This window comes from Cyprinus carpio, chromosome A20, assembly GCF_018340385.1.
Source record: "Cyprinus carpio isolate SPL01 chromosome A20, ASM1834038v1, whole genome shotgun sequence".
NCBI classification, from domain to species: domain Eukaryota; kingdom Metazoa; phylum Chordata; class Actinopteri; order Cypriniformes; family Cyprinidae; genus Cyprinus; species Cyprinus carpio.
This window is the reverse complement of record NC_056591.1, coordinates 11,085,655-11,110,940: the sequence shown is the minus strand read 5'-3', so window position 1 is coordinate 11,110,940 and position 25,286 is coordinate 11,085,655. Positions and strand designations below refer to the sequence as shown.

The window sequence follows — 25,286 nt, the reverse complement described above, 5'->3', positions numbered from 1 at the left end:
TAAACAACATGCAGTTTAACCTCGTGTTTTGCTTGTTGTATCACAACCATTTTTGAGTCCATTTCAATGTTAAAATTAATATTAAGTTCAAACGCTTGCATGCATAAACATAAGTTCACGTAGTTAGGGAGAGATTGTTTACTACAAACTACGCTTGCAACTTGTTCATGCCCAAGGATCTCGAGTGAACATGTTTACGCAATACCTCCCCCCGCGCTAGAAGAGTGGTTTGATCCAGACTGTTGCGACGCTTCGGGAGTGATCAGATACATATTGAATATATTACAGCCCAGCGGTTTCGTTTATAGTGTTGGAAGGTTTCGTTACAATGCAGACTGAGGTGTATTCATCTTAACCCTCTAACAAGTTGGAGTATCACGAAATGCATGCTGCGACAAACAGTTTCTTCATTTGTTTCCTCTCCATATTCGTTCGTATGTACCAATGTATGCATGTAGAGGGGCTGTAGACAACCGCGGAGCACCTTTACGTGGAGTAATCTGAAAGTTAATTGGATCGTGGGCCTTGCGACGACCCTTGTGTGTTTTGCAGACTCGATTCTCACGTTCTTTCCCAGTGCGCGAGGAAGTGAGAGGACAGATTTGACGATACATTGCCGACAATGAACGTGGAATTACCCCCAGTTGCAACATGGCTGCTGCTTAGATGTTTATTGGAAAAGTTCAGCCCTGAACATTAAGAAAGTTTTTAAATAATCCACGTCGCAAAAGAGAACTTTTCTGGCTTAATCTAGCTCTGGATTGGACTGGACTGGACAGGACTACAGTGTAGCTCGCCGTCATTCAGTTTGGTCCCTGCATGACAGCAGAGGGCTTTCCGTAAACACTCGCTTTTAACAGCATTTTCAGCTTGGTCAAAGGCTTGTAATCTTAGAGTAGAAAATGCATTTCTCCATCCCCGAGACGGAGGTCCGTTCCGATGAAAATGGATCGACATATGTGGTAAGTGTGGTGGAGGTCAAATAAGCGACGCGCCTATAGCTTTTACATTTGGTGACGCTGTGGAATAGTGGTGCTTTAAACCGTTGTTGTGAACGGATCTTTCTCTGACTTGTGGAATGTGAGGGAACATGTCCGTTCATTCAGATCATCATATGAGTCAGTCTCGTTCACAACAAGATGATAAACAGGAAGAGTTATATGTTAAAATCAGAGGCGTAGCAATAGGGCAGGCAATGCAAGCAATTGCCTGGGGCCCCACATTTTGAGGGGGCCCCCGACAGCTGACCATTTGAACAATTGGAAATGTCATTATTAATATAACATGGAGCGATAAATGTGCATCCCCCCATAGGGGGCCCCCTCTCGCGTTACGATGGATGTGCTTGCTTTTTCCTCGTGATGCGCGGCCGCCGTTTTCAAACTGGCTCAGTGATTACTTCTGCATTTGCTAATATAAACATGAAGAGGACTTATCCTTCTGGCAGCCAGAAGCGGATAAATATATATACTTTTTGTATTTTTATATATATATATATATATATATATATATATATACACACATATATATATATATATATATATATATATATACACACCACACATATATATATATATATATATATATATATATACATATATATACATATATATATACACTTATATATATACACATATAAATATCTATAAAACAAAATAATAAAGAAGGGCCTCATCTTTTAATTTTGCCTGGGGCCCCCACTTCATCTTGGTTCGCCTCTGGATATATTACTGATAACTAGAATTAACATGACATATGGGCATAATTTCTTAGTTTCTAAATTTAGGCTGTTGGCTATTGTCATTTTTCAAGTCCTTCCTAATTGACCAAATGGAGCAAAATTGTACATGTACTTTGTCATATGAGGTGAAAATGTTATAATGCTTAAACAATCATTCTTGAGTCTCTTTGTAGTTTTTAGAAAATCTAGTTTTTAGAATTTTAATAAAGGATAACAAGACTTAAATTTGGAAATACTCTGTACCCAGATAACACACATATGTCTGCAAGATGTCTGTTAAAAAGATTGCTTCATCTGGGAAGCATCTGCTGTGTACAAACATCTGATGTCTTTAAGTTGTCAGTTTTACATACATTCTAAATCATAAACATCTTAAAAACATAGGTGTCTATTTAACTTCTGACAGAAAATGTCATATAGATGTATTGCAGATGAGCAAACACTCTAAAAAATACATCTTGCAGATGTAAATACAGATGTCAAATAGACGTTTCTGTGATGTACATGTGCTATCAGTGTAATTGGTTGAGTAAATGATTCAATGATTCACTCATTACATATTCCACCACATAAGGTTGTGGCTAGAAGGGATACAGCAAAAACTGGAAGCTAACAATACATTTAATTTCTACCTGTTAGATTGTGTTTTATTAACATCTACACCTACCCCAACCCTAAACCTACCACTTACAATAATGTAAAAATAGTAATTGTTGTACAGTGTGAGAAAAATTATGCTATATTGATGTACGCATGCCCTGTAGTTTTTGCTGTATGCCATCTAGCCTTAACCACCACATACTGGCTTGATATGGATAAAGATTCAGTGAAGGAAGCTGAACGAATCTTATCAGTGAACGGATTCAAAAAAGGAAAACCAAACGATATCAAGTAGATATGAATATTCATATATCTATTGTAACATTGTAGTTAATATTAAAAAATGTAGTATGATGTGATTTGTAACCGTAAAGCTTTCATTTTAAGTGTTTTTTTTTTTATAATTTTAGTCTTAAAATTACAAGATTTAATAGATGTATTGTTTGTAAAAATGAAAGCATACTTATTCTGACCTCTATTCATTTAATATATAAAAGAAATCAGATTAGGAAGCTTTGTTAATGGTTGTTCAGAAACACTCTAGCTAGCATCTTCTAGCGTTGTTGTATGAACTGGATTCACAACGTCTCAGTTCTCCTGGCGTTCTCCCTCAGCCATATGCAGTGCAAGATTGCCATTCCTTCCAGCATAACAGTTATCTAGCATAACTGGAAACATAGCTGGCTCAATACTCTGAAGACATGACACTTCATTTTTCTGTGAAACAGCGAGTAGAGCCTATCAATAACAGACAGCTTCAGTTTCATCTGTATTGTACTCAACTGTGGATTGATTACAAAGCATATTTTTCCTGAATTCTTTCTCGTAGCTGTCTGCAGATGTAATGCAGATGTGCAGCCTGTGCTGTTGACTCTCCTTAGCCAACAAATGATTTGAATAAGAGGCTGAGATCATTTCTGAGCTCCACTGCACATGGATGCTCTCAGCACTCTTAAAACACCTCCAGTAGACCCGCAAAGGTTTTAATGCACTGACATGAAGATATTGTGAATCATACCTAACAGATTGACTGCAGACATTGTTTGTGTCCATCTGTGACTGTGATTCAGAGAGAATTTCTCCATCACAGATCGTCAGTGACGTTTTCAATAGCTAAGTCTTTCAAGGCCGCCGAGATACAAATTGGTCAGATGTATGAACCACACTTGCTTTTAACTGCTTTTATATTTTAGTTTCACTTTCTTAGATGAGAAGATATTTGTTGTTTTGCATAATTTAAACAGGTTTTGCATAAACTAGTTCACCCAGTTACTGGGGGGGGGGGAGGTCTGTAAGATATTTTGTTTTGTTTTTGAATGTATCTTCTGCTCAACAAGGCTGCATTTATTTGTTCAAAAATATTGATAGATCAAATGAAACATAGATTCATCAGATAATCCTGAAAAATTAAAAGTATCAGTTTTGACAAAAACATGAAACAGCACACAAATGAAGATTGGCATTGCATTACATAAATAAATTATATTTTACAATATATTCAAATAAAAAAACAGTAATTTTAAATTATAATAATATTTCACTAATTTTACTGTATTTTTGTTTAAATAAAAATCCCAAACTTTTGACTGGTAGTGTGTGTATAAATTATTTAATTAAATTCTAAATGGTTTTAATGTTTATTATTATTATTATTATTATTATTTAGAAAACATTTTAAAATTTTAATTTAGTTTGTTCTTCAAGTAATATTTATGTTTTATTTTATTACAATATACAGATGTTTGTAATAGTTTTTAAGTAAACAAAAACACTGATGCTGATCTACCTGAATTTTCTAAAGTCAACTAAAACTGATTTTAAAAACCTGCTTTGTCTCTCTCTACATTCCCTCACAGTCAGAGGTATTTTTCTTCAGACAGCATAATGCAGTCTTGCTCTATATTCGACAGGGAGTTGCATATTTGCAGTGGAGCTGATCATGTCACCAAATATGCATACTTTGCAGAAGAGCCACAAAAATGAGTGGTGGCTGCGATTTAAATGTCAGACTTCCTGTTCAAACACAAGGGCAAAAAAGTATTGGATTTCCTGAAGACTTGCATACTCATTCTTCCTTTTTTATATTTGACAACAAGTAAAGGCATGGCAGTTTCATCCTCCCTCTGTCAGTAGACTTGTTCCAGCTTTGATGACTCATGTATTAGTTGTGTAGCGGTGTCAATAATTGGGTCATTGCGTGCTATACATATTTGCAGAAGTAGTTTTAATAGAGTTGAATGCATGTGAGGTCTGTTGAGAGCATTCTTATAATATGCCGCCGTAAGATAGAGAACTTTATACAACAACCTTCTGAAACAACGTCAAACAAAGTAAAGCATTTTTGGGTGTTACTCAATTTGAACGAAGATTTTAAAGACCACATGACCCACTAGAATGCCTTAAGAAATGTTTTTCCTGTGTTCACTCAGTGTTTTTGAAACGGCGCCCTTCATATTTGGTTTTTCCCATTGTGAAGTCAAAGTCCCCGTAATTTCACAATATTGCAGTTGCAGCCTTGATTAAAAATCTTACTGACTGTTTATTTTTATGTTTTTCCTTCTGCAGGCTTACAATATCCATGTGAATGGTGTCTTGCATTGTCGAGTACGTTACAGCCAACTCCTAGGCCTCCATGAACAGGTGAACACACATTTTCATCATGACCTTCATTTCAGAAATCAGTATTGCACTCATATTTTTAAAATGCGTCAAGGATTGCCTTGGAATACTGGCACATGAAAAGCTGTTTGTTACAAAGCACAATAGTTTTCACCAAAAAAACTACTATAAAAAAATTAATAATATAATCTGAATCATAATAAATAAAAAAACAGTACAAAAAAAAACACATGAAAACACACATTTACTTCTCGTCTAAATAGTGAATCTGTGATCATATTCACCAGTACAGAATAGGTCAGAATGTTGGGAAATAGTTTGAGTGGTCACCCACTGAAAGTGACACATCGTTCTCAAAAAAAGATCTGCTTATTACCTAATCTATTATCTAACACCTACCAGTTTCACAGACACTTAAGTTTCCTCTTGAATGAGAGAGAACTTCAGTGATCTCACCATTAAGGGCATGTTGTGTTGTTTCGCAGCCACCGTTGCTAGGTAACAGGGCGTTGAGGGCCTAGTCAGATCATACGTGGTCATATGATGCAATCCGTAGATGCTGTCTTGGTGTAAGGCTTGCAGTTAACCCTTAAAATAGGACTTCAAATGATTCAAGTCATTTTGTGTAAAAAAAAAAAAAAAAAAAAATCATATTTTGAATGAACTTTTATTTGTGTATTTTAAGTTTTCTTTTTAAATATTTTATTTTTATTTCATAATTCTATTTCACTTTATTTATTAATTTATTTTAGTTATATTAATTTTAGTGCTTCAACTTAGTTATTTATTTATTTATTTATTCACCATTTCTATTTTTCATGTAAGTTTAAGTTTTTCACATGATATTTATATTTTATCTGATTTCAGCTTTATTTCAGTTATCAAAAAACAATTTTTAGTTAACAATATCAACACTGATATTATTTCCATGTAATTTTCTTATTGTGCCGTTGAATAAAATCCCAATAACACAGATGGAACAATAGCAGGCATAATTTTGGTAGATGCTGTGAAGTGTAAACAGATTTATTAGCTTGGTGCCCATGAGACCCGCAGTCAGCATGTACCACAGAGTAGTGCACAGCGGTCAAGGGCAGGCAGTGGTCAATTTAATTTTGTCCTCTCAGAATAACCAAACATTCTGTTTTCAGAATTTGACCTCATCAATTTAAAATTAACTTCTCTCCATGTGTCCTTTCAGATAAAAAAAGAATAAATAAATAATTTCCAGCCATCCCACCAAACAAAATAATAACCCCAACACCACACCAACTCAAACAGAACAACAGAGAAGAGAACAGTTAGAGAAGTACATGCAAGCTGGTGAGAAGCATTTTCTTTTATTTTGAAAAGTTCACTAAATGGTTTGAGACTAGACTCTGTGTTTTAGCTCCTAAACATTACAAAATTCACTTTTAACAGATATATACTACCATAAAAATGATTATCCTTCAATTCATGTCATATAACATTGTCATTCATGTTTGCAAAACATCAGTCACACTGTATAAAAGAGGGCCACCAATGTTGTGCAACATTGAGGATCTTGCCATGCATGTGGTTTAACAGGTTTTCTCCACACAGTCAGAATCAGAATTAGCTTTATTCACCACATGTGTGCAAACACACGAGGAGTTTGTTGTGTTTTTTAAGGTGATCCTGGTACATACAATCTCAGAAATAAAGGTACAAAAGCTGTCACTGGGGAGGTACCTTTTCAAAAAGTACATTTTTGTTCCTATTAGGTTCTAATATGTACCTTTAAGGTACCAAAATTGACCATTTAGGTACAAACATGTAGCTTTTGAAAAGGTACTGCCCCAGTGACAGCTTTTGTACCTTTATTTCTGAGCGTGTACTTACATACATACACATCTGACATGAGAACAGAAAAACATTTAAATAGTAAGACTTAACAGTAAATAATAATAATGTGTATGAATCTGGAACAGTAGATTTATGTACAGATTTGTGCATTATTTACTCTATATACAGCTGTATAAATAAAGAGATATGCATATGTATTTATATAATACTTGAGAAAGAGGCAGTAATTAAAGATGGAGAATGAATTACAGAACACAGGTAATGATTCCTGTGCTGACTGTTTAAGCTGGAGGTTGCATGGGGGAAAAATGTTTTTATGCCTAGTGCACAGAGATCTGTAGCGTCTGCCTGAGAGGGGTCTTTGATGATGTTACCTGCCCATTTATTCACTCTGGATTTGTACATGTCCTGAAGGCTGGGCAGGTGCACACCAATGATCCTTTCTGCCGTCATAACAGTCTGTTGCAGGCTGACACAAACCAGACAGTTATAGAAGAGCACAGAACCGACTCAATAACAGCTGAGTAAAACTGTGTCATCTGTGCCTGTGGCAGGCAGTGGCGGCTCGTGGGTTTTAAAATAGAGGAGGCACACTAATTGTATTGGTCTGGGATCCCTGCCGATTATTATTATTATTCTTATTATTATTATTTGCTTAACCACTTTAAAATGGCTTTTTGGTTGTAAGAAACCGACACACATACAACAAGATAATATAATTTCACTTACCTGGCCTATCACTTGAAGCAAACATCCATCCCTTCTTAAAAGTCTGTTAAAAGAGAGCTGCCTGTTGTGCTATTTAATTAAGCCGACTGCTGTCGCCTATATCCAGCTTAGGCATGTTTTCCCTTTTTTTTAATTTGTAAATATACCGTTTGAATGACAGCTTGGTAAATCTGTTGCCGATCAAATATTCAATATCGCTACTCATCATAAGTACTTGGATCATTATCAGCTCAGCGCGAGACGTTCAAACTAATATAACGTAATTTACGTCTCTATGATTGGTTGATATACCCTAAGGGAGGCTAGCCTCCTTTACGAGGTTTCTTTTCTCAACACTTCTCAGCGCTGAAAGTGAACACTAAATGCTGATTGGCTAATTTTTTTTAACAAATGAGGCACGATAACTCAACTCTCCCCCGGCCTCCCCCTCCCCTTCTCTGTCACCTAACGGTTGTAATTACATCAGCAGATTCGGCACATTCGCGATAGAAAAGCCTACCCTCACAACTACATCAAAATTTTATGGAATTACAGCCTCCAAATTACAAACAAAAAATACACATTCTGAGACATTACCTGAAATTAATTGTGAATTTTATTAACTTTAAATAGTCCTCCTCTCATTTTCACCTAAACATTTTGTCGAGCCGCCACTGGTGGCAGGTTGAACCTTTTCAGTTGACGAAGGAAGTACAACCTCTGCTGGGCCTTTTTCACAATGGAATCAATGTGAATGTCCCACTTCAGGTCCTGAGAGATGGTGGCGCCCAGGAACCTGAATGACTCCACTGCAGTCACAGTGCTGTCCATGATGGTGATAAGGCAGAGAACAAGGGGGTTTCTCCTGAAGTCCACTATCATCTCCACAGTTTTGAGCGTGTTCAGCTCTAGGTTTTTGTGACTGCAGATGTTCAACCTCTTGTCTGTTAGCAGACTTGTCGCCGTCCTGGATGAGGCTGATGACTGTAGTGTCATCTGCAAACTTCAGGAGTTTGACAGAGGGATCAGTAGAGGTGCAGTTAGGGAGAAGAGCAGTGGGGAGAGAACGTAGCCCTGAGGAGCTCCAATGTTGATGGTGTGGGTGTTGGATCTGAGTTTTTCCAGCCTCACTAGCTGCTGCCTTTCTGTCAGGAAGCTGGTGATCCACTGACAGATGGACACAAAAGGAAATCAGTAGTGCTGGCAGCACCAAGAGCCGTTTGCTATAATCCATTCCAGCACTGGCTCTTTTCATCGAACAAGCTAAGCCTTGTTGAGCTTATTTGCTCACAGTCTGGAGCTGCTCTTGGCTGGGGCTCTTTTCAGTTACATCATTGAGAAACATGGTTATGGAAAATTAACTGACACAAACACACAAGCTGTTCAGAGCAAATATTTTGTCAGTTTGTGCAAACCCCTTGTGTTTGTTTGCTTGTGTGCTATATTTGAAGTAAAAAATAAACATTATAGTTTAATTTGGTCTGTTTGCCACAAGTTTTTTTTTTTTTTTTTTTTTTTTTAACTAAGGTTATTATCAGTCAGGCATGGTGATATTTTTAAAGAAAAAGCTGCATTGTATACCAGATTAGTTAATGTTTACATGACTTTGACAAATTTTTTTAAATTGAGGTTTACATTATGGCTCAGTTAAGACACAAGAATAAGAAAGTTGTATTATTACCTCAAGATATCATGTTGTAGATCATTCTACAAACATTCCCCGAGGAAATTTGTACCTTGAACCTTTTAAAGTAGCATTGATGTATTCTATTTGCTTAAGTGAATTGTTTGGGAGATTTTTTTTCATGATCTTCTTCTATTTTCTAACTGTTTTCTTATATTGCAAAACGTAATTTATTCCTCTGATGGCGAAGTTGTGCTACTTAAACTGTAATAGCGTTTTAACATGAATTTCTTTCAAAATCTCCAAACTGTTGAATGGTAGTGTAAATGTTTAATTAAATGTTTATTTTTATTCATTATATGCATTGAAGCAATTTTATGTGCTTCCACAAATAGCATGCTATTGTGATACAAGAGTAAAATTGTAAAAACAATTGCCCCTATAAGTGGCTTCAGTTTGTTTAAATACATGTTTATATCAGCTTTCATTGTAGCTGAATATGTTTATCAAAAAAAGTAGCTAGTTTGGAGTAGGTTGTCAAGTTGCAAGTTTTGATACCTTTAATGAAGAGCTTTTTATTTTCACTCTGCAGTGCGTCAAGACCCCATTCTGGGATCCAGTGAGATGTTCAACAGCTTTTTGAGAAAAGCTCAACAGGTAGAATTTCTATACTCTTTTTAGTTAGTAAAAATATTTAATTATTTATTATGATTCATTAATTATCATAAATGCAAATCTAGTATATTAATTGCTGCTATTTGATATATTGTTAACATACAAATGACAATTTCTTGTAAGTGTACAGATCCAGAAACTATAATGAAAAATAGAACTGAAGTAGGTTTTCCTTTCCATGTTCAAAAATGTCCTTGACATTGTTCTGCCTCATTAGCCTCTATATTTGCCTTTAACAGTCAAAATTTGTATAACACACTTATAGTGTCTAAATATAGAAGTGACCCAGTTGTCTGTCATAAAACCTTAAAAATTAGAATCTGCCTTCCTGCCAAAAATGTTTTTCTTAGTCATCCAGTAAAAGGGTCAAAAACTGGTGGGTCTGATTTATCTCATTTCCTTATTAAGATACACTCAAGTGCGTTGAGTGAAGAACCGGTTAATGTGCCTCTCTGTTCACTTCCTTACATTCCAGTACCATCCTGTACTACATTTGTTGTCTGAATCATATAGATTGCATTCATTCTTCAGGAATTTCATTCCCCACCCCACATAGATATTGCCAATTTTGCAGTCAGATCCCGTCCGTCCCCCCGGCTGCCCATCAGGGAGCAGTCTGCAGGAACAGAATAGGAGATTAGACCTGGCCTTGCATTTTCATTTTCCATTCTCTGTAAAGATCAGCTGCAGTGGGAGATGAAACATGCAGGAAGAGGGGTGGGGGGGTAATTTCCACAAAGCAAAAGATAGGACAATGAAAGAACAGTGACACTACTTTTTATCCAACAGTCAGCAATGTGGTGTTTTGACTCTTGTTTTGACCTATTACCAAATCACTTCTCTTCTCTAGGCATGTATAGCTTGTGACTAAGCCTGAATCTATACAGTAAATCACACAACTCAAAACATTACATTTATTCTAAAATGAAAACGTCCTCTGACGTGAAAGCTGGAAGACACAGGAAGTGAAACTGCTCTGACTATGTATTTTTTTTTTTCAGTTCTGTGCCCTTGGAGTGAGTGTAAGGGTGTGATTTAATGTTTTCAGTACTGCATGTTCATCAGAATATTCTGAGATCTGCTGAGTCTGACAGGAAGCATCTGAAGTTGAATTAGAATTCAGCACGAAGGTGTTTTCCCAAACCCTTTTAAAGAGCATCACTGTTTGTCTGTGCTGCAGGATACCCAGCAGATCCCCACTGAGGAGGTGCAGCTGGAAATCTACCTGTCCAACGGCCAGAAGGTCAAAGTCAACATCCTCACATCTGACCAGACCGAAGATGTTCTGGAGGTGAGAATGTTGTTTTGTTACATCTGCTTAGTGTTCTCAAAGCCGATCATCACTGCCAGGTTTAAGCCTTTGTCTTTTTGAATAGTAATGTCTGTGGTTTACTGACACCTTTTATTGTAATAGTGAGCTAGCATGAATATTTCTAATTCTAAACTAATTCATATGGTCAAGGCCAGAAATACATAAAAACAGGACATGCACACTTTTCTTTGATTTTACAAGTTAAGGATTTATATTTGTTAGGGCCTTTAAACACTGTTCTAACTCTGTTATATTTGTTTATTGCTCAGCAATAGGTATAGTCTTATGATACAAACCAAACCAGTATTGTTTTGCCACAATTTAGAATGTGATTTCTAGCTATTATTAATAAATAAATAAAATGTATATGTGTGAACATTAAATAAAAAATATATCATGTATAAATGATACATTTAAAGCAAGCAATCAATTTTGTTTTTCAATTTTAAATGTAAATACAAAAATATAAATTAAAAGTTTATATATATATATATATATATAATTGAAGTGAATATTTTTATTATTGATCAACTGTGACAATAAATACGTTTATAATTTTGAAGGATTCACTGCAATTCTGAAAAAAAAAAAGAATCACAGTTTTCACAAAAATATTTAGCAGCACAGCTGTTGATTTCTGAAGGATCATGTGACACTGAAGTCTAGAGTAATGGTGATGAAAATTCAGCTTTGTCATCATAGGAATAAATTACATTTTAAAATATATTCAAATAGAAAGCAGTTATTATCAGTTATAATATTTCAGAAAATGACTTTTTACTGTATAATTGATCAACTACATGCATGAAACATTAAGAAGGCAACATTGAACATTAACTACAAGTCTAAACATTTTGATGAATCATTATTTAAATTCATCCACACTTTTAATATAGACTTTATAACTTTGTAAATTAAATGAATTCATACAATATGTGTTGTACTTGTTAGTCTGTGTTAAAAAAAAAAAAAAGAACACACATCATGTGTTTCTTCACTTATTATTCACTTAGACCTGCTCTCCAATCAGCAAACACATATTTGAGCCTGGTTTTTAAGGGCTTTAAGGAGCTTTTTGTGGATCATAGCTTTCCCATGTGCACCACACAGAGTCATGGCTGATCCAGCCTCTCATTAAAATGCACCCTGGACCCATATTCAGCTTTCTGCTTTGTTATTCAAGCACCCTGATGACCCAAAGTACCCTTTAGCACCTGATGAAAGCAAGAAAGTCAAGTGTTACACATAAAACAGGCATAAACGTAAGTGTAATCTGATCATGGGATCTGCTGGGATGTAATGTTTAACACCTAAAACACAACACTTCCGAAGCACTTTTAAAAGTTTGTGCACAAAAAGAAAAGCTTGTATTTTTAAAGAATGACACAACATATATAGTAAGGAAACACAGAATGGAATATGAAGTGTAAAACACTTCATTAGAGAGGAGGAAACATTTAGACGGTAAGATCATCATTAGGTTAAATGTACCTAAGTTTGTTTTCTCTGAAGAGAAAGTCTGTAGCAAGGACAATTACTTGTCTTAATTCACACAGACATAATTTATCAAGCTTATGTTTAATGATTTATGTGCTTTGCCTGTGAATACATATGCATATCTTGTGAATTGGTTTGCAGTCATCTTTTGTTAGGTAATAATGAGTGCAGTGTAGATTAATGATGCTTCATGTCTTCATCAGGCTGTGGCCTCAAAGCTTGACCTTCCTGATGAGCTGGTGGGATATTTCAGCCTCTTTCTGGTTCAGGAGAGGGGGGATGGGGGCTGCACGTGTAAGTATAATATTTGACATTTTTAATTTAATAAGACCATTTTAACATTTGGAGTAGATATCTGCTGGCGTAAGATGTGACCTGCTGGCTTTAGCTTTAGTGGTTTGGCTGTTAGTAAATGGTATCTAAAAGTCAACATACTTCCTCTGAACTGAATGTCAATGCAGTCCTGGCAGCTCAAAAGAGAAGTCTGTGTTCTGTTGAGACTCTTCTCAAAAGTAAACAGAGGTCAAGTAGATGAAACTTTGGTCAAGCTGTTGTTGGCATGGCACACACAGTTCTGCTGTAGGCCTGTAGTGCATGTTAGACAAACATCATTATTAGTATTGCTCATACTATGTTAGGGATTGAACTAAACCCAAACCATAAGTATTAAATGTGGTGTGTAACCCGCCCCATACTCTTTCAGCTTCAGATATGGATGATACCTCAAATCATGCAGCTAAACCCTGAGATTATAAGTTAATAATTTACATGCATCCTTATGTTTTTCTGATGTCATGGACACATGACTTGCAGGTAAATAAACTTTTTTTTTCTTCTTATTTTGATACAGCATGTGTTTTAGGAACCCAGTCAATTTTAATAATAATAATAATAATAATACAATTGTTTTACTGTTGTTGTTGTAGTTGTTATCTCTAAATAAAAAAGGAACTACTGTTATAATGTAGTTGTACTGTTATAGTGTTATTTTAGTATCATTGAGATACTGTTATATTTTTAATTAATATTTAGAATTCTTTTTATTTTTGTATTTTCCATATTCATTTTTTATTTTTGGAAGAATGTCAAATATAAGTTTTATTAATTTATATTTAAGTTTTTGTTATTTTAGTGTTTAAGTTAAACAATTAATTATTTAATATAATTAAAATATTGCCTTGGCAACAAGCTGAAAAAAATAAATAAATATATTCAGTTAACGTTTATTTTTATTAATGACTTTATTTAGTTTTAGTTTACTAAAATAACCCTGTACTGCACAATAAAAATAGATAATTCTATTTAATTTATTTTACACTACATCTTACAATACTAATATTTATGTATTAAATTCTTTACTGCCAAACGTTTGCTATAGTGACATAATGTCTGATAATTAAGTTGACAACAGTTTTATAAATTCCTTTTGTTACAAAAATGATAAAATACTGAAAACTTTGGAAAAAATTGCAAACCCACATTTGGCCAAACCCTATTCTAAGCAGTAAGACATTGGAAAACAGAGGACTGAGCCTTAATCAAGGGACCAGTTACTTTGGAGGGTTGGCCTTTTTTGACTTGGGTCAATAAGAAAAGAACAACATAGCAGCTGCATAGCAACACACTATCAACCATCGAAAAACACCCTGGCATCATGTGAGCTTTGGACAGGAAAATAAATTTATAAACGTGTGTAACTAGTAGCTAACCAGTAAATATATATATATATATATATATATATATATATATATATATATTAGTATGCATAATAACTTTATGGGCTTTGTGTTAAAACAACAAATTAGAAGTTAGAACTCTGAGAAGGAAAAAAGTACTGCATTATAGTTGCCTAGAGGTTGAAAAATCAACATGAAACAATGGTGCATTAGAAATAGATCTGCTTTTCTCCTTATTCTGTTATAAACAATGTTTGTTGCGCCATTGTTGGCAGGAGTAAATGGAACAACAGCAATATTCTAATTGGTTGTCACTCTATTGATTGATTGCATATGGCCTGAAATGCCCTGTGCTGAGAAATATTACTTGCTCCATCTGAAATTAAACAGATTATACACTCACTGTGAGGAGTTGTTTGCTTGAGATAATATTTAATAATATTCTGGCTTCAAGCGCCTTTTCAATTGACATGCATCATTTTTCTAATAACACCCCTCAGGGACAAAATAAAAGTATTTCCTGAGTCCAGATTCTTTCACTGTGTGTTATTAGTTTGGTGCACAGGGCAAATGAATCTATAAAAAATAAGCTTAATTTTCCTTCAATTCTTCTGTTTCCATTGTCGTCATTGTGTTACGGAATTGAACATCTATCAAAGGATGAACCCCTAGGAGACCAGTAGTGTATTTGGAAGCGTAATTGTTTTTTTTGTTTTTTTTTTTTGCCTTTTTTTTGGACTTCACAGACTTGGTTCCGGTCTTGAAACTTAAGGGCATCTCTTCTCTGATTTTATGCAGATGTCTGGCAGTTACTCTCATTATCTGGATGTAATGTTGTCATTTTGTTTGTGGAACTTTCCATGTCTACTTATATGAGCTGCCATTGTTTGACTACTTTTAGCACAGAATCATCACGCGTTCTTGAGGAATGACATGCTATGTGCCTCTCACTCATTTGCAAGATCCTCACCTGAAACAGGCTTAATACGGGGTCAGATATGATGAAAAACTGTCCCCGGAAGAATCCTTCACAAAAAAGAATAAAAACAGAAAAGTCCTACTTTATTGTTCACAATAATAATTTAATAATAAAACAAAATAATGAAAATAAAAATAAATATGTACAAAAAATAAATTTAATGTAATTATTTACATTCATGCATTTAGATATATATATATATATATATATATATATATATATATATATATATATATATATATATATATTATTATAATTATTATTATAATAATATATATATTTATATATATTTTTTTTTTTTTTTTACACTTTTGAAATCTTTACAATGACAGCTGTAAGCAACAACCATTAAAAACAATTAGAAATGTGGTGATGATGATGTTGTAGTACATGTGTATTTAAGACATTCCTATCACATAATACCATTCTTGTCTTAACATGCTGTCTAATGTCAGGCTACTGAAAGGGTAAGCCAGAGAGTAGAATGAGAAGTTGCGACGGCATGCACTATGCTATAGATCTAACTGTCGTCTCTTCTTTTCACACTCCTGTTTATAATGTTTCTAAAAGCTTTGTGTCCATTTCAGTTCAGTTCCTGGCTTCCGTCTCTCCCTCTTTCCCAACTCTAGAGAAAACGTCATTTTTAACAGCTGCAGCATTTTTTCTCTCCCTCCTTCCTTCCCTCCCTCTGTTCCTCCTCCTGTCTCTTGCACAAAGTGATAAACATGTTATTGTGCCCTCTATGGCTTGAGCCAGATGGATTCTCCCCCATTTCACTTTGGTTGTTGTCATTGTTATTATTCTGCAAATGTCCTTGAGTCTGAAGGCACTCATACCTTTCATCTGGTCTCTCTTTCCCTCTTCCAAACCTCTCTGACCTCCCATGGTGCCCCAGACGTGAGAAAACTGCAAGAATTTGAGCTGCCCTACGTGTCCATCACCAGCCTGCATAGTTCCGACTACCGCATCGTCCTCCGTAAAAGGTACAAAACTTATTTTGGGAGTAATGGTTAAGCATTTGGTCCAACAGCAAAGTATATACAGGTATAATAAGAATATATATATTTATGTAGCTTAGAGAGTAAGTTCTTATACAATTTGTTAACTGTCCTTAGAATGCTTCTAAATCTATAACAAAAACAGCCTTTTTAAAGGAAAAAATAATAATGTCATCATTTAGTCTTCGCTCTGTGGAACATTAAAGCTATTTTGGAGAACATATGAGAATTCTAAGCTTCAAAAAGGATGCGAAAGCACCATAAAAGTATACTTTAAAGTCTACAGAAACCATATGGTAGCCATACTGAGAAGAACAGACCAAAACCGAAAAGCTCTGATAAATGAACCATTCAGACCAGTTTTATGAACTGAATCATTGAGAAGATCATGAACTTTAATGAATGCATCAAGAAGAGCAGATTTTCACTGAAACTCACTTTTGAATGCATTTTGGTCTTAAAGTTAACAGATAAGTTGGAATATATCCCACCAAGTCATATAGACTACGGTCTTGTTACTTCTATGTTGCTTTGTCATTTGTGCTTGACCGCTGCAGTTATCACTTTTATTATATGGGAAATAATGGCCAAGATGACAAGGGCATGGAGGAACATATATCTTTGGAATCACTTTCAAAAAAAAATATTTTTTCCAGCCGATGAATAGCAAAAACATTGACAACCAGTCAGAATTCACCCTGCTTTAGAGAGCTGGACATTTAAAGTGGCAGACAACATAATTGCAGAGCATGCATAGAACACACAGAGCATTATCATGCATTGGTCTGAATGCTAAAGTAGTTATCTTTAGCTATTTAATAGATATCTTGTTGTTCTTGTTGTGAACGGGCCTTAAATGATAATAGAATGTTGTTGAACTATCCCTTTAATAGAACTTAAACTCTCCGGATTTCCAGTTTAAAACAGTTTCTCATAAACTTCATGAGTCCTACCCAAAGTGTAACTTTGTAACATCTCTCAAAGGGCTATTCCAACTCATGGATATTTGCTTTAGGAAGAGGTGGCCCACAAGGCTCTATCTCCACTCTGTTTAAATGTGTAGAGAGGCACTTTTTGCCTTCCTGTTGTAGACATGGGTTTGATCGTTATCTCAGCAGTCTGATCCCGTGGTTCTGTGCAGCAGTAGTTTTCATATTTGCACTTTAGACTTTTCGGACTTGATGACAGCTGGATTTAGACATCTCTTTTATAACTGTCTCAGAAGTGCTGTGTTTTACAAAATCTCTGAAGTGGTTAAAGCAATACAAGCTTCATTATTTATTCCCAGAAAAGTGCACATGCAGAGTGTAAATGTTGATGTGCCTAGTGGTTTATTAACAGCAGTATTCATCAAATGCCCTTTGGAGTGTGAGGTTTATGTAATGGAATAATTAGTGAGAATCAGGGGAGATTATTTATGTAAAATCTCCAGCAAGGGCATTGAAACACCATGTGTTTCACCATGTGCATGGGAAGCAGGTGTTAAGGTGTTAGGTGAATATAAATTTCCCTTTTTTAGCAAATTAGCACAGCTTAGCAGAGATTATTTTGCTAAAAATGTTTCACCTTACAACCACTTTATACATCCTTCCCGCTAAATCTCACACCTCGTCATCATATACTGTTGAAAAGGTGCACTAGATGCAGGCGTGTTTTTTCTTTTCAGTCCCCTCAGGAGAACCGCAGGCCTCTTGACCTACTTTAAAGGAGACTACAGACAGCCTTCAGCCAGATCCCACCTGTTTACTACATCAGGAATGGAATATAGTTCTTTCTGCTCTGATTAGCTGCTGACAGGCAGGAAAGGGCAGAAAAGCTCGAGATATATGAAAAAAAAAAATTTGTACATTGTTTATACATGTTTTTTTACTGTGAAAAGGTACACTACTGTTGTTCAGACACTACGTTTTTATATTAAAATAGAAAAGTTATTTTAAGTTGTAATAATATTTATTGATATTACCAATTTACTGTATTTTTGGTCAAATAAATGCAGCCTTGTTGAGTATGAGACTTTAGTGTACATTTGAACAACAAAAATTTCACAAAACATGCTCCCATGCCTTTTTTCTTTTCGCTGCATGTCATGTATAGTTTAAAAATGTTCCGGCATCAACCACTAAAAGCTTTCAAATGAGATTTAACGGATGTCCAGTTTTGGCTGCTATGTGAACAATATCTATTGTTATGCATGACTGCATCTTTGTGCTCTTGCAGACTCTGCTAAATCTTATTTATCAGACCTCATTCTGCCCACGGCATGATGAGAATAGTTTTTGACATATGGACAGTCAGGATGGCCATTGAGCTGAAGATTGCTCATTTGCCAGATTGTCGTTTGCTTCTAGGCAAATGGAGACATTCACTGCATTAGCAGCATTTGTTCAGTAACATGCTGTGTAGCTATAAAAGAGAAGCTTTATTACAGGACAGAACCGTTCTTTTCACTAAGTTTAACTTAATGGAAGATTTCATTAAAATTCTTATAAACTATTGGTAAGCTTTCGTCTTGTTAGTTCCTCAGGCGTGTGAACAGAAATTATATGATTATGCAATAAAACGATTTTAATTAGCTTTTTAGATGATACATCAGAAAATGGATGTGATCTAAGATGAAGAAGGTAAATTATAGTATTTCCCTTGCTTAACTTATCATTACTGTCTCCTGCCCTATTTTTAGCTACTGGGACACAGCATACGACAGTGATGTCATGGACGACCGCGTGGGACTCAACTTGTTATATTCTCAGGTGAAAGTCTCCTAATTTAAAAGATACTCTGTGTATGGTCCATCGCACAAAAAAAGTTGTCCTAAAGAAATGAAAACTAATACATTTTCATGACTACAAAATTAACTAAAATAATAATAAAAAAAAAAAATCCCTCCTCCTTTCACTCAGACGGTGTCTGACATAGAGCGGGGATGGATCCTCGTGAACAAAGAGCAGCACAGACAGCTGAAATCCCTGCAGGAGAAAGGCTCAAAGAAGGAGGTACGTTATTTGATCTAGCTAGTGTCTATGAGCTGGAAAGAAATCCACTGCTTCTATAAAAGCTGAAGTCCATTCTCAGACCTGAATGTATTATGTTGAAGCCTCGATAGTCCAGTAATATATGTCTGTTAGATGATCATCTGTGTCTAACTCTATTTTGTCCCACAGTTCATCAGATTGGCTCAGACACTGAAGTACTACGGCTATATCAAGTTTGATCCATGCATCACAGATTTTCCAGAAAAGGGCTGTCATGTTATAGTCGGTGCTGGCAACAATGAACTCAACTTTCACGTCAAATTGCCCAATGATCAGATGAAAGAGGGCAGCTTCAAAGTCACACGCATGAGATGCTGGCGGGTCACTTCATCTGTAAGTTTGATTAATAATAAAATAAAAATATTGCAGATAGTATTGCGATTTTGCATGCAGAAAAGTCCATTGTTGATAGCATAGTGATGTATGAAGCACAGCACACGCATAAATCACTTTTAAACCAAGCAGACAGATTCTATTGGTCAACGTTGCAAATTTGTTTGACCAACACAAGCAAAATCGGCATGAGGAACCTTTTCGCCACAATGCAGAACTCCTGAGTCCTACTGAAATTACTTGATTATGCCAAACAATGGCAACCACACATTTAGCATAATCATACCAAAAATTGTACTGTGCGCATGCAACCAGCTTAAGATTGAAAACACCTGGTACTATTTGGTATGTTGTCATGATTAGATATTTCACGTTTATTGCAGAGTCTGGGTACCTGCATTTGACCTGAAATCCACAAAAGCTTGTCATTAAGCAGTTCCTGAGTTCATTCCTAAAGTACTGAATAGTTGTCAAATGAGGTCACATTTAAGAAGAAAAACCACACAGTTGCTTAAATTAAACAGGAAAGTTTATTATTATTATTATTATTATTGTTATACTAAATTTTTTATCAGTATTTTAGAAATAACTTAATGACAACTTTATTTTAGCCTCTAATAGTTAAATCTCTATAACAAGCTTTATTTTGTTAAATTGTTGTGAAATAAAGCCAAACATGCTAAAACATTTAACTTAACAAAGCCTTTTTTTATATACTGCTTTTTGCTATAAGAATGTAAAAACTGAAATACTATGCTTTTTTTTAAACATGCTAAATAAAAATTAAATGTCAAAAATAAAAATCTATTCTACAAGTGATTTTAGGCACCACAACATTATAATGTACATTATGAAAAATAGATTAAGTGAAATAAAGGCAAAAATGTGACTTTAAAATACCTTATTTTTTTCTTTCTGTACTACTTTTTACAGTAATATTCTATAGTATTTTGTCTAAATAAATGAAAACTAAAATGCTAAAAATAAAATGCATAATGTACAGTATGAAAAATGGATTCAGTGTTCAGTGAAATAAAGGCTTTTAAAAGACCTAACAAAAAAGCCAGATTTTTCCAAATAATATGTACTGCGTTTTACAGTAAGGATGTAGGAAAACTTCCTCTTGTGTCTCCAGACAACCCTTTTGTCCAGATTCTTTCTATGACTGTCTCTTCAGTCATGTCTCGTTGGTCTATTTCAGAAAATGGGAAGTTGAAACGGGGATCAACAAAAAAGCCACTTTCCGCAGAAAAATAGACTGTGCTCTTTGTCTCTGTGCGTGCTTATAACCTTCAGCTACCAGACACTCATCCATACATATATTTATTTCATGGGAATCAACTAAATGTATGCCTTCATGGTTTTCTGCATCCATTTTATTATACCAAAATTAGGAAACAAAATGAAGACAATCTAAATCTTCATTCTACATCTAATAGTATTAAGTGTTTGTTTTTACTCTGTCCCTTCTTTTTAAACAGTAGATTAACGAACAAACGTGTCAATATCTAAACAGCCTCTTCTGGGAATGTGAAAAGGCTTTGAATATTCTCTCTTCGGTCCAGTACAAACAGTTTAATGCACGTTCTGGCATTTCATTAGCCAGAGGAAGTTGTCTCTGCTCCACTCTGCAGTGGTCTTGGCTTGGTCTTTGCCCTGGAAAAGCAGAGTTGTGTTACTAATGAGCTCAGAACGGCTGTCCTCTGAGACCAGGACCTTACGCTGAGGATGCTGGGACTGCAGAGTTTTCTGTGCAATTCTTATTATACACTTGTGTATGTGTAAAGTAGTTGTCTGTTTTGTGTCTTCTGAGACAATTCTTATGAGACACTTTTGTGTGTTGTGCTGGTGATGCTGTGGAATTATGAGGACGTTGACATCTAGAGTACAGCTAATGATGACTAATTGAGCTTTAAGTTTAAGTTATTTGCTATGTAGAGGAGTTTAACAAATGACCTCTGTAATTGCAAAGACACAAATAACAATGATTATGATGATTGTATTTGTGATGACCTGGCCTAATTCTACAGCAGGTGCCTGTGGCGAACGGTACCGCAAACCCAAGCAGTTCCAGTAAATGTGACGTGAAACTAGAGCTGGCCTTCGAGTACTTGATGAGCAAAGACCGTCTGCAGTGGGTCACCATCACAAGCCAACAGGTCAGCACAGAGTCAATCGCAGATTGTGTTATTGAAATTCTTTACTATTTTGTCTAAATAAATGGAAAATAAAATGCTTAAAAGTTATTTCAGGCATTCATTTTGAGATTTGCTGAAGATTTCAAATGTTATCAAATTATTAGCGTTTTTAAAGATTAACTTTAAGTGAGCTTAGATAAAGGCAAAGGTAAAAATAGTGAATGAGCATTAACAAATTAATATCCAATATTGACCCATAAATAATAAAAAAAAGTGTTTTTCCCAGGCTATCATGATGAGTATCTGTCTGCAGTCTATGGTAGATGAGCTGATGGTGAAGAAATCTGGCGGAAGCATTAAAAAGGTCAGTAGGTCTAAGTTTGTCTAAGTTATCTCTTTAAGTTGGTGGATGTATCTGTGTTTGCTTCATTTAAGAGTTTGAGTCTTAATTAAATTTTGCCACATGGGTTTGGCTTGATAAACCCCTATCAGGCTAATCTGTTGTTAAATGTTCGTTAAATCGCCTTTGTTTACTAGAGAGACTTGAGCAAATCGAGTTGTGCAAAACTGAGCTCACTTTTAAATCAACATGAAAGTGTATTCAAAGCCCAATTTATATTTCCAATTTATGTATGCGATGCAACAGAATTAGCAACAGATCTTTTCTTCCATATTGTAATGTACAACTGAGTGAAAAGGAATATTTGTATGAAGAAAAATGTGAATATAATTTGCATTGATGAATCATGCACAATAAGTTTGTGAAAGTGTTTTATGAAAACGAATGTGGTCAATTTGTACAGGTATTTCAACTTCATTTAAAAGGGAATTCTTTATCTTTTTCAATAAGTTTGTGATTATAATGTGTTTCCAGCAGATGCAGAAGAAGCGACTGAACGGCTCGTTCCAGCGCTCTGACAGTCAGCAAACTGTGAAGTCTCCTCCATTACTGGTGGGCATAGAGGTTTTTGCTAATACAGAACACCTCTACTTTTGATATGAAAGATGTACCATTGCTGAGATATGAAATGCATGACTGTTTTTCAGGATTCCCCTGATCCCAGCCGTGAACAAGTAGTCAAAATCTCTGTGAGTTTTCACAATGTTTTTCATTTCCTTGTAATCAACTTACAGTTGGAAGTTATTTTAATATTATTTACACAACATTTTAATATTTACTATTTTAAATGAGCTATTATTCTCACATTTTCTAATTGTAGTTAAGATTAACTTTATTTTTATTACAGTTTCAGTCATTTTAGTACTTCAATTTAAACTTACTTTACATCCAAAGCACCATTTTTAGTTTTATTTTTTACATCTGATATTTAGATTTTATTTTATTTAAGCTTTATTTCAATTGAGAAAAAAAAATAGTTTTAGTTAACAGTAACAACTTTTTTTATGCTGTTCTGTTTACTTTTTATTTCCACAGACCAAGCTGTCTTCTGTCTCGCTGAGAGGACTTAGTTCTTCCAACTCGGCCAGTGACATCAGTGGCAATGATTTCCATGGAAACTACGCCTTTGAAGGAATAGGGGACGATGACCTGTGATGGAGCCGTCCTCAAAAACTGGACTAAAGGAGGCAGATTTGTTTAGCGGTTTCTCTGTGCTGAGTGTAGTTCACTAGATGCCCAGTTCTGCAATATCAAAATCCCTTTCTGAAAAAGTCCCATCAAGGGTCTCAAAATTAGCCTGTAGTACATAATTTTGACTCAGGTCTCTCATTAGTTTTATGAGAGGCCTCAGAGACAATGCTCGCTCATTTAAAGTAACAAAAATAGGATAATTTCAGATTTGAGGCATAATTACAGACTATTTCAGTGGTTAAATTAATACAGGCACCTCAGGGCAAGTTACTACATTCAAGAGAGACGTTAATTTAGGCTGTGATGAAAGTTTCTTCTGAAGACGGGCTTTATTTGAATCGTACTTCCTTACTAGAGACACAAAACTGTGCTTTTCCTCTCATATGTCATCATCTTGCCGGAACAAAATTCCTGTTATCTCATTTTCTCTTGGCTGCTCATGACTGTAGTTGCATACTAGAGTAAGAGCCATACCAGCAAATTATGTTCCTTTTAAAATCAATTGAGAATATTATTTAATAGAGATGTGCTTTGTATTGTCCAGTGTGCCAATGTTGCTCAACCTTTTGCATGGGAGCGACAATATGACCAATGGCGTGGTAGATCTCTGCAGCTTGCTGTTTTCTTCAGGAGAGGTAAACTCGACCTGACACCTACTGCATATTCATTGGATATCTTAGATGAAAATACAAGTTCAGAATTTAAATTACCCTCTTTATTGTGGCCTGCTTTCTCTCTGCCTTATGCCGATTCAGACGCCTTACAGTTTTAACTTCTCAAATTTAAATGTAGCAACGGGCATAATTTTGGTTTAAAGCTTCTCTCATTCTGGCCTCGGCTGTGTCCTGAAATCTCGCTTCGTTTTGGGGTGTTCGGCAGGCCTGCTTGCACTAGCTGAACTCATGTCTTTTTTGCACAGTATTAAGAAACGTAGATGGCTTGGGTATTTATTGAGATATTAACTGTGGGAATACATCCTGGAACATTCGCAAGAGGTTTGTAGGTCTGTGTTTTTTGTGTGTGTGTGCATTTTGTTTCTGTTCAATTATTCAAACCAATATATTAAAAAGGTTTCTCATAAATGCCAAAATTATAGTTCACTAAAGCATTTTGCACAAAAATCATGGTAATGTCACTTTTATAAATGTACATGCAATTAAAAAAGTATTCTGATTATTTACTAATATCTGTATTATCTTAGTATATTAAAAACAATTACAGTTGACCAAATATAATCCAGGCTGTGTAAAAAAAACAACAATAATAAAAGATTAGAAACTAACATTTATCAGTGTTTACAAAATTGTAGAAAAACAAGTGTTTACAAATTTCACATCTAAATTTCAGTGATTGTCTTAGTACACTATATATATTTTGTTTTGAAGAATATCATTCCAGTCTTTAATTTTTCTTTTTATTATATACATATAATCCATTTTGTATTTTACTAAATACATTGTGGCAATCATCTCAGAGGACTGCGATCACATGGTGCTTGGGAAATGGCTGTATTTTACATTTATGCTGGGGTTTTAACTGCAATGATAGTCGTACTGAGAAGATTGTTCTCATGTCTGTGTGCTGTACAGCTGATTATTATTTTTGAGATGATGACTGTAATTTGTGATTGCCATGTTAAGTATGTCTATCATCATCATCATCATCATCATCTAGAATGAAAAGGGTAAACCGTCTGTACTCTTAAACCCTGTGCATCTTTCATAAATCAGTATGACATTTCAAATTCTCACTTCATTTTAAATCCAAGAATGGAAGTTAGAGCCTTCTGGGTTTCAATAAATTTAGGTGCCAAACAATGCTACTCTGTTTTCTGTTCCTTTGATTAATAATGCAAGCATGATGGGTATTTCAGCAAGTGTTATTATCATATATGGTGACTGTCTGTAGACAGAAGGATTCCTATGCATAACTAAAG

At 35.1% G+C, this 25,286-nt stretch overlaps 1 pseudogene; it reads left to right on the top strand.

The window, feature by feature from the left end:
- The first annotated feature begins 185 nt into the window (after window positions 1–185).
- On the top strand, window positions 186–25,169 carry LOC109075065 (annotated as a pseudogene).
- The last annotated feature ends 117 nt before the right edge of the window (window positions 25,170–25,286 follow it).